The sequence below is a fragment of the Neophocaena asiaeorientalis genome, unplaced genomic scaffold, assembly GCF_003031525.2.
Source record: "Neophocaena asiaeorientalis asiaeorientalis breed wild unplaced genomic scaffold, Neophocaena_asiaeorientalis_V1.1 scaffold232, whole genome shotgun sequence".
In the NCBI taxonomy this organism is placed as follows: domain Eukaryota; kingdom Metazoa; phylum Chordata; class Mammalia; order Artiodactyla; family Phocoenidae; genus Neophocaena; species Neophocaena asiaeorientalis.
The window spans coordinates 1,342,876-1,360,025 of NW_020175672.1; positions in this window are offsets into that span (position 1 = coordinate 1,342,876).

The window sequence follows — 17,150 nt, forward strand, 5'->3', positions numbered from 1 at the left end:
TGTTGGAACAGTTTTATTTGTTTTCAATATAGCTTAAGCTCATTGTAGCTAGAGCAACCGTGAGGACCATTGAAATAGAACTTGCAAGGGGAAAATGTGACTTATTCTATGTGAAGATTACTGCTAATTGAATGATTCTAAAAAGTTACTTCTTTGTTCCTCAGTTTTCTTATCTCTTAATTGTGGTGATAATAATACCTAACTTAAATGTGTTAGTCTAAATTAGGTGATGTAGTATTCAAAACAGATAAAACACAAGTATTGAAAAAGTGTAAGGTATTGTTCTTTTACATATGCTAGACTCCAATCTTATTTCATACATGTATACAACAACCTATCATTCAGTATTATACTGTTAATATTGCCATTTTACAGCTGAATAAACTTATGCTAAAAAAGGTTAAATAATGAAAGAATCAAAAGTCAAATCTAGTTCTCTGATTTGAGGACCTGTAATCTTCACCACAAAAAAGTTATTCTGTAACAGGTAAGAAAAGAACAACAGCCTTTGGGTATTAAAGGGCAGATAACAAATTACTCCCTTTATCTTTGAGATATAGACCACTGATTTACACCATTTTTTTATGGAACCACATATATACACATATGTAGCAAACATGTGGGAATATCCAGGTGTTAAACACCAGTCACTGAAGCAGGAATTCTCAACTTTATTTAAACCAATGACTCATTTTGAAAAATATATAAATATGTCATGTCTCCTTAAAGATTCAAATATTCCCTGTCTCTTTACACCACTCCCAAGAGTCACACATCTTTTTCTTTATTTAGTCTCTTATTGAAACTATCTGATTTATGGTTTGGCTACTTTAAATAAGCTATAATATGGTAGTTATTTTGTGACAATCATTATATTGCATATGCTATGCTTTCAACATTTGTTTGTGTTGATATTGTAATGCATTCATTCAGCAAATAAATATGGACTTCATACTCTCTGACCTACCCTGTTACAGGCACTGAAGATACAGCAGTGAACAAGACAGAGAGGATCTATGCCTCGTGGAGCCTATATTCTAAAGAGGCAAGGGCAAGCATTCAATTAATTATTCATCCAAAGTATATGAAAAATATCAGTTGAAATGATTTACAAATGATAAGAGTCAGCATGTGAAATTTCAGGCAATAAAGGTCTAGATAGAAGGCACAGTTAGTACAAAGACCCTTAGATAGAAACAAAATGAGTATATTTGAGAAAAGGAAAGGTGGCCAGTTCTGATGGTATATTGTTGGTGATAAGAGAGTGATACAGAGAGCAAAGCGGTAGCCAAATCATTGTGTACTGAAAGTAAGAAAATAAGTTTCCTTTTTTTTCTATTTGTGAGGTAAGTTACATTGATGAATTATGTGGGAATTTACAGGTGCACCCTGAGAAAAGGATGGCAATATGCTTGCTAAGTCCATGGTGTTGGGCTCCTGGTCTGTCTGGTGGAGTCCCTACCTATTATGGCTTGTCACAGCGAGCACAGCCGGGCAGAAGGATATGGGGTCATTGTCTCTTACGCTCTCTTTCTTCCTTTTTTAAATAAGGTAGAGCTACTGGGGAAGAATTTTTACTTTGCACATCAATATATTTTCATTGACTAGCAATTTATTGTTCTTTCAATATTCTCACCAGTCATTTTAAAATACTCTCACATGCAACATTATTTTTCTTTGGCAGAAGATTAAGATGAACGACCTGAATGAAAATGCTGTAGCTCACACTTACGGGAATTTCTTGAGGGAACGTGAACTAGTTCAGGATGGAGAAGTCCACCATAAAACTAACACTAGTTACATAGTGTTTATGAAAGATAGCCGTTGTCTTGGCAATTTTTATTGAAAAACATAAAGAAAGCGTTCAGTCACTAAGGAACTCAGAATTTTCCCCTGGGACACAAGGTACCTTTTAGTGATGAAATAAACATAATCTAGGCTTTTTTCCCCCCCTTCCTAAGCAAGGCAGCTACAGTTCATTCTCTTTGATCTGGCATATTTTCTAAGCTTGAAAAAAATCAAGTGAGGTGAAAAATGTATTCAGCAGGTAAAATATTGTTTGGAACACATATTAAATTTAATATCTTAGATGAAAATTAGCATTGTTACACTATACTAACAATTCTGAGGATGGGTTAGCATCTGAAAAGGCCTCGGTGGACAAAGTCAATGGTTATCGATCGAAATTTCTTTGTCAATTTTTTCATTAATATATGCTGCAATAATAATGAATTTTCTGAGGAGCTTTAAGATGGCCGAAGAGTAAGACTCGGAGATCACATTCCTCCCCACAAATACATCAGAAATACAGCTACATGTGGAACAAATCCTACAGAACATCTACTGAACGCTGGCAGAAGACCTCAGACCTCCAAAAAGGCAAGAAACTCCCCACATATCTGGGTAGGGCAAAAGAAAAAAGAAAAAACAGAGACGAAAGAACAGGGACAGGACCTGCACCAGTAGGAGGGAGGTTTCCACATGCTAGAAGCCCCTTCGCAGGCGGAGACTGCAGGTGGCAGAGGGGGGGAAGCTTCAGAGCCGCTGAGGAGAGCGCAGCCACAGGGGTGCGGAGGGCAAAGCGGAGAGATTCCCGCACAGAGGATCGGTGCCGACCAGCACTCACCAGTCCGAGAGGCTGGTCTGCTCCCCCGCCGGGGCCGGCGGAGGCTGGGAGCTGAGGCTCAGGCTTCGGTTGGAGCGCAGGGAGAGGACTGGGGCTGGCGGTGTGAACACAGCTTGAAGGGGCCTAGTGCACCACGGCTAGCAGGGAGGGAGTCCGGGAAAAAGTCTGGAACTGCCGAAGAGGCAAGAGACGTTTTCTCCCCTCTTTGTTTCCTGGTGCACGAGGAGAGGGGATTAAGAGCGCAGCTTAAAGGAGCTCCAGAGATGAGCGCGAGCCACAGCTATCAGCGCGGACCCCAGAGACGGGCATGAGATGCTAAGGCTGCTGCTGCCGCCACCAAGAAGCCTGTGTGTGAGCACAGGTCACTATCCACACCCCCCTTCTGGGGAGCCTGTGCAGCCTGCCACGGCCAGGGTCCCGTGATCCAGGGACAGCTTCCCTGGGAGAATGCACGGTGCACCTCAGGTTGGTGCAACGTCACGCCGGCCTCTGCCTCCGTAAGCTCACCCCGGATCCGTACCCCTCCCTCCCACCGGCCTGAGTGAGCCAGAGCCCCCGAATCAGCTGCTCCTTTAACCCTGTCCTGTCTGAGCGAAGAACAGATGCCCTCAGGCGACCTACACGCAGAGACGGGGCCAAACCCAAAGCTGAACCCCAGAAGCTGTGAGAACAAAGAAGAGACAGGGAAATCTCTCCCAGCAGCCTCAGAAGCAGCAGATGAAATCTCCACAGTCAACGTGATGTACCCTGTATCTGTGGAATACCTGAAGAGAAACGAATCATCCCAAATTGAGGAGACTGACTTTGGAGCAATGATATATATACTTTTTTTCTTTTTGTTTTTTCCCTTTTTCTCTTTTTGTGAGTGTGTATGTGTGTTCTTATCTGTGTCATTTTGTCTGTATAGCTTTGCTTTCACCATTTGCCCTAGGGTTCGGTCTGTCCATTTTTTGTTTTTTTTAAGTATAGTTTTTAGCACTTTTTATCATTGGTGGATGGTTTTTTGGTTCGGGTTCTCTCTTCTTTATTAAAATTTTTAAAAAATAATTATTTATTTTAATAACTTTATTTTATTTTGTTTTATTCTTTCCTTTTTTCTCCCTTTTATTCTGAGCCATGTGGATGATAGGGAATTGGTGCACCAGCCAGGCATCAGGGCTGTGCCTCTGAAGTGGGAGAGCCGAGTTCAGGAGACTGGTCCACCAGAGACCTCCTGGCTCCATGTAATATCAAACAGCAAAAATCTCCCAGGGATCTCCATCTCAATGCCAAGACCCAGCTCCACTCAAGGACCAGCAAGCTACAGTGCTAGATGTCCTATTCCAAACAACTAGCAAAACAGGAACACAACCCCACCCATTAGCAGAGAGGCTGCCTAAAATCATAATAAGGTCACAGACACACCAAAACACACTACCAATGTCACGAAGAACCTAGGGGTAAGACAGGGATAAAGACACAGATCTACTAGAGAATGGACTTGAGGATATGGGGAGGGGGAAGGGTAAGCTGTGACAAAGTGAGAGTGGCATGGACATATATACACTACCAAACGTAAAACAGCTAGTGGGAAGCAGCTGCATAGCACGGGGAGATCAGCTCAGTGCATTGTGACCACCTAGAGGGGTGGGATAGGGAGGGTGGGAGTGAGGGAGACGCAAGAGGGAAGAGATATGGGAACATATGTATATGTATAACTGATTCACTTTGTTATAAAGCAGAAACTAACACACCATTGTAAAGCAATTATACTCCAATAAACATGTAAAAAAAAACAAACCACACCACCAGACACGGACCTGCCCACCAGAAGGGCAAGATCCAGCCTCATCACCAGAACACACGCACCTGTCCCCTCCACCAGGAAGCCTACACAACCCATGGAACCAACCTTAGCCACTGGGGGCAGACACCAAAAACAATGGGAACTATGAACCTGCAGCCTGCGAAACGGAGACCCCAAACACAGTAAGTTAAGCAAAATGAGAAGACAGAGAAACACACAGCAGATGAAGGAGCAAGGTAAAAACCCACCACACCTAACAAATGAAGAGAAAACAGGCTGTCTACCTGAAAAAGAATTTAGAATAATGACAGTAAAGATGATCTAAAATCTTGGAAATAGAATGGAGAAAATACAAGAAACGTTTAATAAGGAGCTAGAAGAAATAAAGAGCAAAAAACCAATGAAGAACAACACAATAAATAAAATTTAAAATTCTCTAGAAGGAATCAATAGCAGAATAACTAAGGCAGAAGAATGTATAAGTGACATGGAAGATAAAATAGTGGAAATAACTACGGCAGAGCAGAATAAAGAAAAATGAATGAAAAGAATTGAGGACAGTCTCAGAGACCTCTGGGACAACAGTAGACACACCAACAGTCGAATTATAGGGGTTCCAGAAAAGAAGAGAAAAAGAAAGGAACTGAGAAAATATTTGAAGAGATTATAGTTGAAAACTTCCCAAATATAGGAAAGGAAGGAGTTAATCAAGTCCGGGAAACACAGAGTCCCATACAGGATAAAACCAAGGAGAAACACGCCAAGACACATATTAATCAAACTATCAAAAATTAAATACAAAGAAAAAATATTAAAAGCAGCAAGGGAAAACCCACAAACAACATACAAGGGAATCCCCATAAGGTTAACAGCTGATCTTTCAGCAGAAACTCTGCAAGCCAGAAGGGAGTGGCAGGACATATTTAAAGTGATGAAAGGGAAACACCTACAACCAAGATCACTCTACCCAGCAAGGGTCTTATTCAGATTTAATGGAGAAATTAAAACCTTTACAGACAAGCAAAAGCTAAGAGAATTCAGCACCACCAAATCAGCTTTACAACAAATGCTAAAGAAACTTCTCTAGGCAGGAAACACAAGAGAAGGAAAAGACCTTCATTAACAAACCCAAAACAATTAAGAAAATGGTAATAGGAACACACATATTGATAATTACCTTAAATGTAAATGGATTAAATGCCTCAGCCAAAAGACATAGACTGGCTGAATGGATACAAAAACAAGACCCATGCATATGCTATCTACAAGACACCCACTTTAGACCTAGGGACACATAGAGACTGAAAGTGAGGGGATGGAAAAAGATATTCCATGCAAATGGAAATCAAAAGAAAGCTGGAGCAACAATTCTCATATCAGACAAAATAGACTTTAAAACAAAGACTATTACAAGAGACAAAGAAGGATACTACCTAATGATCAAGGGATCAATCCAAGAAGAAGATATAACAATTGTAAATATTTATGCACCCAATACAGGAGTACCTCAATATATAAGGCAAATAATAACAGCCATAAAAGGTGAAATCGACAGTAATACATACATAATAGGGGACTTTAACACCCCACTTTCACCAACGGACAGATCATCCAAAATGGAAATAAATAAGGAAACACAAGCTATAAATGATACATTAAACAAGATGGACTTAATTGATATTTACATCCAAAACCAACAGAATACACATTCTTCTCAAGTGCTCATGGAACATTCTCCAGGAGAGATCATATCTTGGGTCACAAATCAAGCCTTGGTAAATTTAGGAAACTGGAAATTGTATCAAGTATCTTTTCTGACCACAACACTATGATACTAGATATCAGTTACAGGAAAAAAATCTGTAAAAAATAAAAACACATGGAGGCTAACCAATACACTACTTAATAACCAAGAGATCACTGAGGAAATCAAAGAGGAAATAAAAAAATACCTAGAAACAAATGACAATGAAAACACGACAACCCAAAACCTATGGGATGCCGCAAAAGCAGTTCTAAGAGGGAAGTTTATAGCAATACAATCCTACCTTAAGAAACAAGAAACATTGCAAATAAACAACCTAACCTTACACCTAAAGCAATTAGAGAAAGAAGAACAAAAGAAACCGAAAGTTAGAAGAAGGAAAGAAATCATAAAGATCAGAGTAGAAATAAATGAAAAAGAAATGAAAACAATAGCAAAGTCAATAAAACTAAAAGCTGGTTCTTTGAGAAAGGAAACAAAATTGATAAGCCATTAGCCAGACTCATCAGGAAAAAAAGGGAGAAGATTCAAATCAATAGAATTAGAAATGAAAAAGGAGAAGTAACAACTGACACTGCAGAAAATACAAAGGATCATGAAAGATTACTACAAGCCAATAAAATGGACAACCTGGAGGAAATGGACAACTTTTTAGAAAAGCATAACCTTCTGAGACTGAACCAGGAAGAAACAGAAAATATGAACAGACCAATCACATGCACTGAAATTGAAACTGTGATAAAAAATCTTCCAACAAACAAAAGCCCAGGACCAGATGGCTTCACAGGCGAATTCTATCAAAGATTTAGAGAAGAGCTAATACCTATCCTTCTCAAACTCCTCCAAAATATAGCAGAGGGAGAAACACTCCCATGCTCATTCTATAAGGCCACCATCACCCTGATACCAAAACCAGACAAAGATGTCACAAAGAAAGAAAACTTCAGGCCAATATCACTGATGAATATAGATGCAAAAATCGTCAACAAAATACTAGCAAACACAATCCAACAGCACATTAAAAGGATCATATACCATGATCAAGTGGGGTTTATCCCAGGAATGCAAGGATTCTTCAATACACACAAATCAATCAATGTGATACACCATATTAACAAACTGAAGAGTAAAAACCATATGATCATCTCAATAGATGCATAAAAAGCTTTCAACAAAATTCAACACCCATTTATGATAAAAACCCTCCAGAAAGCTGGCATAGAGGGAACTTACCTCAACATAATAAAGGCCACATATGACAAACCCACAGCCAACATCGTCCTCAATGGTGAAAAACTGAAACCATTTCCATTAAGATCAGGAACAAGACAAGGTTGCCCGCTCTCATCACTATTATTCAACATTGTATTGGAAGTTTTAGCCACATCGATCAGAGAAGAAAAAGAAATAAAAGGAATCCAAATCAGAAAAGAAGAAGTTAAGCTGCCCCTGTTTGCAGATGACATGATACTATACACAGAGAATCCTAAAGATGCTACCAGAAAAGTACTAGAGTTAATCAATGAATTTGGTAAAGCAGCAGGATACAAAATTAATGGACAGAAATCTCTTGCATTCCTATACACTAATGATGAAATATCTAAAAGTTAATTTAAGGAAACACTCCTATTTACCATTGCAAAAAAAAGAATAAAATACCTAGGAATAAACCTACCTAAGGAGACAAAAGACCTGTATGCAGAAAACTATAAGACGCTGATGAAAGAAGTTAAAGATGATACAAATAGGTGGAGAGATATACCATGTTCTTGGATTGGAAGAATCAACATTGTGAAAATGACTCTACTACCCAAAGCCATCTGCAGATTCAGTGCAATCCCTATCAAGCTACCACTGACATGTTTTCACAGAAGTAGAACAAAAAGTTTCACAATTTGTATGGAAACAAAAAGACCCCAAATAGCCAAAGCAATCTTGAGAAAGAAAAATGGAGCTGGAGGAATCAGGCTCCCTGACTTCAGTCTATACTACAAAGCTACAGTAATCAAGGCAGCAAGGTACTGGCACAAAAACAGAAATATAGATCAATGGAACAGGATAGAAAGCCCAGAGATAAACCCACGCACATATGGTCACCTTATCTTTGATAAAGGAGGCAGGAATATACAGTGGAGAAAAGACAGCCTCTTCAATAAGTGGTGCTTGGAAAACTGGACAGCTACATGTAAAAAAATGAAATTAGAGCACTCCCTAACACCACACACAAAAATAAACTCAAAATGGATTAAATACCTAAATGTAAGCCTAGACACTATCAAAGTCTTAGAGGAAAACATAGGCAGAACACTCTATGACAAAAATCAGAGCAAGATCCTTTTTGACCCACCTCCTACAGAAATGGAAATAAAAACAAAAATAAACAACTGGGCCCTAATGAAACTTAAAAGCTTTTGCATAGCAAAGGAAACCATAAACAAGATGAAAAGACAGCCCTCAGAATGGGAGAAAGTATTTGCAAATGAAGCAACTGACAAAGGATTAATCTCCAAAATTTACAAGCAGCTCCTGTAGCTCAATATCAAAAAAACAAACAACCCAATCCAAAAATGGGCAGAAGACCTAAATAGACATTTCTCTTAAGAAGATATACAGATTGCCAACAAACACCTGAAAGGATGCTCAACAGCATTAATCATTAGAGAAATGCAAATCAAAACTACAATGAGATATCATCTCACACCAGTCAGAATGGCCATCATCAAAAAATCTACAAACAGTAAATGCTGGAGAGGGTGTGGAGAAAAGGGAACCTTCTTGCACTGTTGGTGGGAATGTAAATTGATACAGCCACTATGGAGAACAGTATGGAGGTTCGTTAAAAAACTAAAAATAGAACTACCATATGACCCAGCAATCCCACTACTGGGCATATACCCTGAGAAAACCATAATTCAGAAAGAGTCATGTACCTCAATGATCATTGCAGCTGTATTTACAATAGCCAGGACATGGAAGCAAGCTAAGTGTCCATAATCAGATGAATGGATAAAGAAGATGTGGCACATATATACAATGGAATATTACTCAGCCATAAAAAGGAACAAAATTGAGTTATTTGTAGTGAGGAGGATGGACCTAGAATCTGTCATACAGAGTGAAGTAAGTCAGAAAGAGAAAAACAGATACCGTATGCTAACACATATATATGGAATCTAAAGACAAAAAAGAAAAAAATGTCATGAAGAACCTAGGGGCAGGATGGGAATAAAGACGCAGACTTACTAGAGAATGGACTTGAGGACATGGGGAGGGGGCAGGGTAAACTGGGACGAAGTGAGAGAGAGGCATGGACATATATACACTACCAAATGTAAAACTGATAGCTAGTGGGAAGCAGCCACGTAGCACAGGGAGATCAGCTTGCTGCTTTTTGAACACGTAGAGCGGTGGGATTGGGAGGATGAGAGGGAGGGAGATGCAAGGTGGAAGAGATATGGGGATATATGTATAGCTGATTCACTTTGTTATAAAGCAGAAACTAACACATCATTGTAAAGCAATTATACTCCAATAAAGATGTTTTTAAAAAAATAATAATGAATATTCTGTGCATAAACTGAGCCTGACCTGTCTGCCTACGTCAGAAACCAGGAAATGTTACACAACATGCCAAAAATCCAAAGTTAACCTATTCCAGTAAAGAAATATCACATTGGGGAAATTAAAGTTGGTGTTTGACTTTGTTGTGTGTGAAGAGAAGGAGAAGGGTGAGGGAAGGACCATAAGGACGACTTCTATGAGTCCATCATTTAAGATGTCATCCTTAGAATGAAAAGTTTCAGAAAATTTGGTCTACTCTGTCCAATAATAGCATTTCAGAGTTTTAGTTTAGAATAATTTAGTTAATATTCTATTGGTTTCAACTGACACTGACTTGGGATAGCTCAAACATAAGGAAATTTGATAAAAGGATCCTGAGGCAATCAGAGACAATAAAAGCGTATTTTTGGTGAATAAGAAATTGGAACTGGAAAGCTAACAGGGACCAAAGAGTATTTTCTACTAACCTTACCTGATTCTGCTTTACATTTCTGATCTATGTTTTCTTCATATAATTTTTTTTTATATGTCCATGCAAATTTATATCATTACACCCATACCACTGTGAAGTCTGAAACCAATCCCAAAATCTTTTGGGTTGCCCATTTGGGAGAAGATGTATATCTCTGTATCAGTCATTTATAACCAAGAGAGTATTGTCGCATCATACAAACATTGGCAGGAGACTAATTTCCATGGTGGAAGAGTCTTGTCTCATTGAAAAAAGTCATAAAAGTGATAAACTTATCTTCCTATATGCATAAAAAGATATTATGTGCTCAGATCTAATATTAGAGCACAGATATCTCTATTATGATCAGGGTGGTAACGACCGCTCTGCAGTAGATTTATTGCAAGCAAATCAAGATGAGAATGTGTGTACCTTTTCACTCTCATGTCCAGAACAACAAACACAACAAAAATCCCACATTTGAATAGAACTTCACAAATTTAAGTGTCCCCACACACATTTTCTTATTTTTCATATTTACAAGTATTACCTTAAGTATTCATACGTTGATGTGATTCAATTTACTTACTTTTCCACTCATATGAAAATAACTTACTTTCTGGAATACTATAATGAATAAAAAAACTGTAAAAGTCACTAGCACAAAATAGTTAAAATTAACCATTTGCAAAGAAGGCTATCTTCCTAGGCAAATAAAAACAAAGCAGAGACTGTCCAAAATATAATTGAGGAAAATAAAATATTGTCTAAGGAAAGTATGATTATTTCAAAAAGAGCAACGGTGTAGAGAGTTTTATTTTATTTTGCGGTACGCGGGCCTCTCACTGTTGTGGCATCTCCCGTTACGGAGCACAGGCTCCGGACGCGCAGGCTCAGCGGCCATGGCTCACGGGTCCAGTCGCTCCGCGGCATGTGGGATCTTGCCAGACCGGGGCACGAACCCGTGTCCCCTGCATCGGCAGGTGGACTCTCAACCACTACGCCACCAGGGAAGCCCGAGAGCTTTATTAATATAGCTAAGAAAAGACTAAAACGTGATCTTCACGAATATACATAAATGAAGTCTAGATTTGAATTGTGATATTTTCTCCAAGGTTCTACTGCTTTCTGATTCCATTTCTGGTCACTCTCTCTTGATCAACCCTTTCTTCTATATATTAAAAGAAAACATAGGAAATCAAATAAGAAGGTAAGTTACTTTCCCATTATCATATGCCAATGGCAAATATGTATCAAGGGAGGGGACTCTAGCCTGTGTTTTCTAATTCTTTTCAGGAACAAAGAATGTGAGGTGAGCCTTATAAAGGAGAAAGGCTATACAATATCACATAATTTAAGGAGAAACGTGTGTGTGTGTGTCTAAAATGAAAGCAGCAATATGTTTTCCCTTTAGAGACAGTTAGAATCATAGATTGAATGGGTGACAGGTCACAAAAGAGTAGAAAAATTTCCCTTCAACCTCTGCCAGCACTTCACTTCCACATGTTCTTCCCCACCTACACTGACCAACCCAAATTGTTCAACCAACACCTTCTAACCCACAGCCCCAAACTTGCTGCCCTATATCTTATCTCTCAGTTAACAAAACCTATATTTCCCCTTACTTTCAGCTAATTTGAACAGTGAACAATTCTCACAACAAAACCGAACATTGATTGCTCTTCCTCAGTCTATTTCCTCAAATCTTTAAGCTTCCTGTTCCCCATGAAATGTTCATTTTAAATCCATTCTCACGTGTTATCTTTTAATAAGAATTAAGCTAATGAGACTTAAGTGTGCTGTTGTGCCTTCCTCAGTTTTGGTGTCATGCCTGCATCAGGATTAAACATGTAATTCTGCTTTGAAAAGGAAGAATGATGTATCAGAGACTCACTGTCATTTCTTTCCTTTTGGGGCTCCCAAGCGTACACTGCCATATGAATTCTGCTTCCATCTTGCATTCTGCTTATGTCAAGGTGAAGCTTGGGCTTTAGTAATAATGGTCCTCAGTTAAGAGCCTTCTACTTTTTTCCCTTCACTTTTTAGGGTGCTCTTGAATGCACAGGTAAGAAAGTGGTGTTGTCAAATTAAGACATACATGTACATGTGTATTACGCTGCTAATGGCACAGATATTTGAATATTTGGGTAATTTTTAATAGGAAATTTAGAATTACAAGGATCACTTAGTATTTTGCAATGAGCAAATTTGTTAATTTGAGAGGCACCTTAAAACAAAGGGAAGAAGCCCTCATGAAGAGATTGTCTTTTATATCTTTAAGAAATCACCTAAGAAAGAGGCTATTTTAATTTAAACCAAATGTAACAAATCTTTGTTGTGTGTGTGGGCACATATATGAGTGTGTATAAAAATAGATTTCCTGCATCTAATCTCCCTCTTCTCTTTGAAGAAGATAATTAGCTTTTTACAATGAAAATGTTTTATTTGTCTGAAGCTAATTCCTCTTAATTCTCCTTTACCTATTTATTTTTATTTCCTTCCCCACTCCTTTCTCCACCCTCTTAAAATTTTTGCAGACTAATCTGTGAAAATATTCTTCTTTCATTTGTGTGGAATCTAGGAATATGTAGTCCAGGTAGAGAGTAAAGTTAAAAAAAAAAAAAAATTATTAAGCTGTATTTCTTTTTCTTTAAAATCTTGGTTGAAGAAAATTAAACATACAACTCTGATTAGAGGAAAAAACTAAGAGATTTTAGACCCTTTAAAGTTTAGTTTAGCAAACATAAACATATGAATTTTGTTATGAAAATAGTTTAATAGTTCTGATAAATAAGTTAATATTTGTTTAAAGTCTATATCATCTTCCAGTTTTATTATATAAAATTAATCCTCATACAATATTTATCTGAAACTAATCTTAAAATCACATAATTTCATATATTTAAATTTCTACCATGGTTTTCTGTGTCAAATAAGTTATTATTTCTGCAACCATTAAAAATTCCAAATATAATATATAAAATTGTTTTTAACTAAATTGAATTTTAATAATAAATGCTTCAAAGTGTTTAATCTCATTTCTTATGTCATAAATTGTAAAGGTTTAATGTGTAGTGTAAATTATAATTTTCATATTCTTAGTCAAATTTAATAACTTACACTAACATTAAATTGTATTTATTAGTAAATAATATTGGGATAATTGGATAAATTCAAAGTAGGAAAAAAAGACAACATACTATTCACTAAATTGAATTTAGATTTTTCCTTATTCGTATGCATTGCAGAAGAACTAAAATGCATCAGCATATATACATACATTTATATATCAGTAAATGTAACACAGTAACCTTTCTTGAAGAAAAATAGTTAAGACATTTGAATTTTCTACTGTCTAGTTTATCTGGGTGGGCAGGAACAAAAGCTGGTTGTTTTTATTAATGATGATACTACAATAAATATTTGAGATTATACTAAGCATAGCAATTATAGATACAAGAATATATACAAAATAATGAATATTATCTGCCATTTTCTTAAAGAAATCATCATATTTTATTAAGATAGAGTACTGAATAGAAAATATGCATTGGTTTATTTTATATATCGATAATGTTAATTATGTTTTAAAACTAACATTAATGTTTAATTTTCTTATTTATACAAATAATTATATATCTGTATATGTCTTATCATACACATATATAATGTTACATATAGACGGTGAATGTAAATATAAATGTGAATAATAAAAATGAATGAAAATAATGACATATGTTAAACATTCTGATAACTCTGACTCTATGTTAATAGATTTATTCGTAAGGGAAAACTGTATAGTTCCATTCCTGCAAAATATTACTAGATAAATACAAAAAAGTAAAATTGAACTTTTTAAAATAAAATGACCAAGTTATTCTCTGCCCAGAAAAAAAGGGTTTTATTTTCATCACAAAAATATTCTAACTCTCAATGCTTCTAGCACATTCTTGAACTAAATAATGTTTTTCAATGTCCTCATTTTGAGGAGTACAATTTAAATTACTAAAATCATTGCCCCTTATGGCTGTCCCTATTTTTTCCTTTGAAAAATATGGCTTATCTGTTTCTTACATTCCCTGTCAAGTGTTTTTTGTTTGTTTGTTTGTTCACATTTTTTTTTGTCTTTCCCAAATTCAGGCACCAAATAAAGAATAACAAATATCTGTAGGTTTCCTGGAATGACCAACAGGTACCAAAATGATTGCCTCCTTCTCCTTATGAAAGAAAGATTATAAAGTCAATCAGGTATGTTTGGCATTTCAATTTTTATAGTGCACTGTGTATAAGTAAGATATATTAATATAAATAAGTTTTAATGACTGCATACTCCTTAGTTCAAAAAGATATTAATGTTCAAGCACAAAGACTGATAGAATACTTGTCTACCAGCTGATTTATGTTTCTAAATTGTACGCACTAGTCACTCAGGGACAGTCAGTAACCCCTGTGGTATGTCTCATGGTATAAATCAGAAGGTCCTAGACAACTGCCAATGTCCTCACCATGTATCATGTGTCCTCACTACCAGGTAATCATTGACTACCTGTTTATAAACTAATTGCATGCTATCCCTCAAGAGAGGTTTCCATTCTCTTTCATTCTAATAATGCTGGCTAACATAATTCATTACCTAGAACACTTTCATTTTATCACCAAAGCATAGATAAATTATCTACAATCTTAAATCAGCATTCATAAGACTACTTCACTCAAAATTTCTGAGGATGTTTCTGGCATATATTCCATCTGCTAAACTTATAAGCCTAGTAAAAGTATGATAAGATCCAAAGGTTTATTTAAATATTGAAAGGTGGATTTTAAACATTCACCTTCTTCAAATGACTATAAAAATGTTCTTACCATTGTCTGTCTATTTTCTGGATGCCTTATTTTCATCGTATTGTCTATATTTCCAACTTGGGGTATACTAAATTACTTATTCAGTAACCAAAGTCCTCATTTTACAAGGTCAATAATCGAAGTGTTTTGTAAGACACGATCCATCATCCAGAAACACCACATCCTCATTGTCTTTAGTCATCAATGAAAATAGAAGAATAACTGATATATTTAAAATAAAGCTTGAAAATTACCTAAAGAATTATGACTGCCACGATATAGGGACATACCCTTAACTTTAATGCCTTTCAGATCTTCAGCAAAAGAAATCAGAGGCTATGACATATGAACCAATCACAACTCACCCTGTGAGACTAGACTTACACCTCCCATAACTGATCATATAATTTTTTACAGATATAAATGGTACATTAGTCTGCTCAGGCTGCCATAACAAAATGTCACACAATGAGTAGTTTAAGCAGCAGAAAATTATTTCTCAACATTTTAGAGGCTGGGAAGTGTAAGAACAAAGGTGCTGGTTGATTTGATTTCTGGTGATGGACCTCTCCCTGGCTTGCAAACAGGCACTTTCTCACTGTATCCTTACATAGCAGGGAGAGAGACAGAGAGACAGAGACAGAGAGAGAGCTCTCTGTTGTCTTCCCTTACAAGGATACTAATCCTATTGGCCCCATCCTGTAATCTCATTTAAGTTTAATTACCTCTTTATAGCCCTTAGCTCCAAATACAGTCACATTGAGGGTTAGGGTTTTTGTTTAAAAAAGTAAAATCTATAAATTTTGGAGGGACACAATTTAGTCCATAGCAAATGGTCAAATACTTAGAGGTTTAAGGCAGTACACTCACCTTTATAACTAATAGGTCCAAGTGGCTTCTTTCAGGGATAAACCACAGGAATGCCTACACAACCTTTAATCTGAAGAACTGGTTTTACTGAAAATGATACCAACATAAAATTGCTCTTGAATTTTGTTGAAAGGACCTTATCGGGTACTATTAACTACAAATACAGCAATTAAATTACAACGGTTGGATGCCTGGGCCTGCATTTGCCCACTGAAAATAAATGATCTCATTCCCATGACCTGGAGGTCTTTACAACTCAGCCATCTATAATTGGGATCTCTCAAGATACTCCAGAGAAAATGGCATCATGATGGAGACAGGTTTCCCAAGAAACCTGCATCTAGCAGGAGACTTCCATATGTAAGCAACTTCTATCCAAAAATTTCATGGACAAAGACCCCCAAATGTCAGGAGTCAATGACTGCCATCCCTTTCTTTGTCTCTTTCTATAATTTATTTTCAGAGCCAACTTTTTTCCTCTGTTAGTATAAGATTCTAGACCTCTAATTATCAAAAATGGAAATGAAGATTTTTTCCTTTAATTCCATGCATTAGTTTTTAAGAGATAATCTTTGATATAACAATACCTGACTAGTAACGATAAAAAGAGAAAAGAAAACTTTGAGACCTTGCCCCTATGCCACTTTCTGAGTCATCCATTTCAGGCAATTCAGATGGAGCTTGACATTTGTTTCCCTGATTAGGACTATGGAAGATTGGTGCATGGGAAAGGATCCATTTATGATTCTACATTTCATATTCCTTAGCATCACAGTCCCATGCTACATCCTTTCCGGTCTTAAATGTCTCTATACAGCTGATAACTTGGATCAATGATTGAAGTCCCCAAAGAGAACCAAAAGTCACATGAAAAACTAAGGACTGTTCTCATTACTCAAGCATCTCCTATGATCACAGAACTTGCTTGTTCCATAGATTCAGAAACCACAGAGAGTAGTTAACCTGAGATCTGGCTTAAGCATATTGACCATGAGACCCATGCTGGCCAAAAGATCACCATGAAATACCTTGAAGGCCTAAACTAAGTATTTCACTGTAACATTTACGAGACTTTGGCTGTTTCTGCCTGCCCCACTTGATAAACCCAAATTGTCCAAGCAATGTTGCTAAACCACATGACTCCAATCATGCTGCCCATATATCCTGTTCCAAAATCAATGCAAACTAAGCTGTCTCCCGAAAAAGGCTATCTCTTGGCCTTTAAATAAATACACTTAAAATAGGTAAA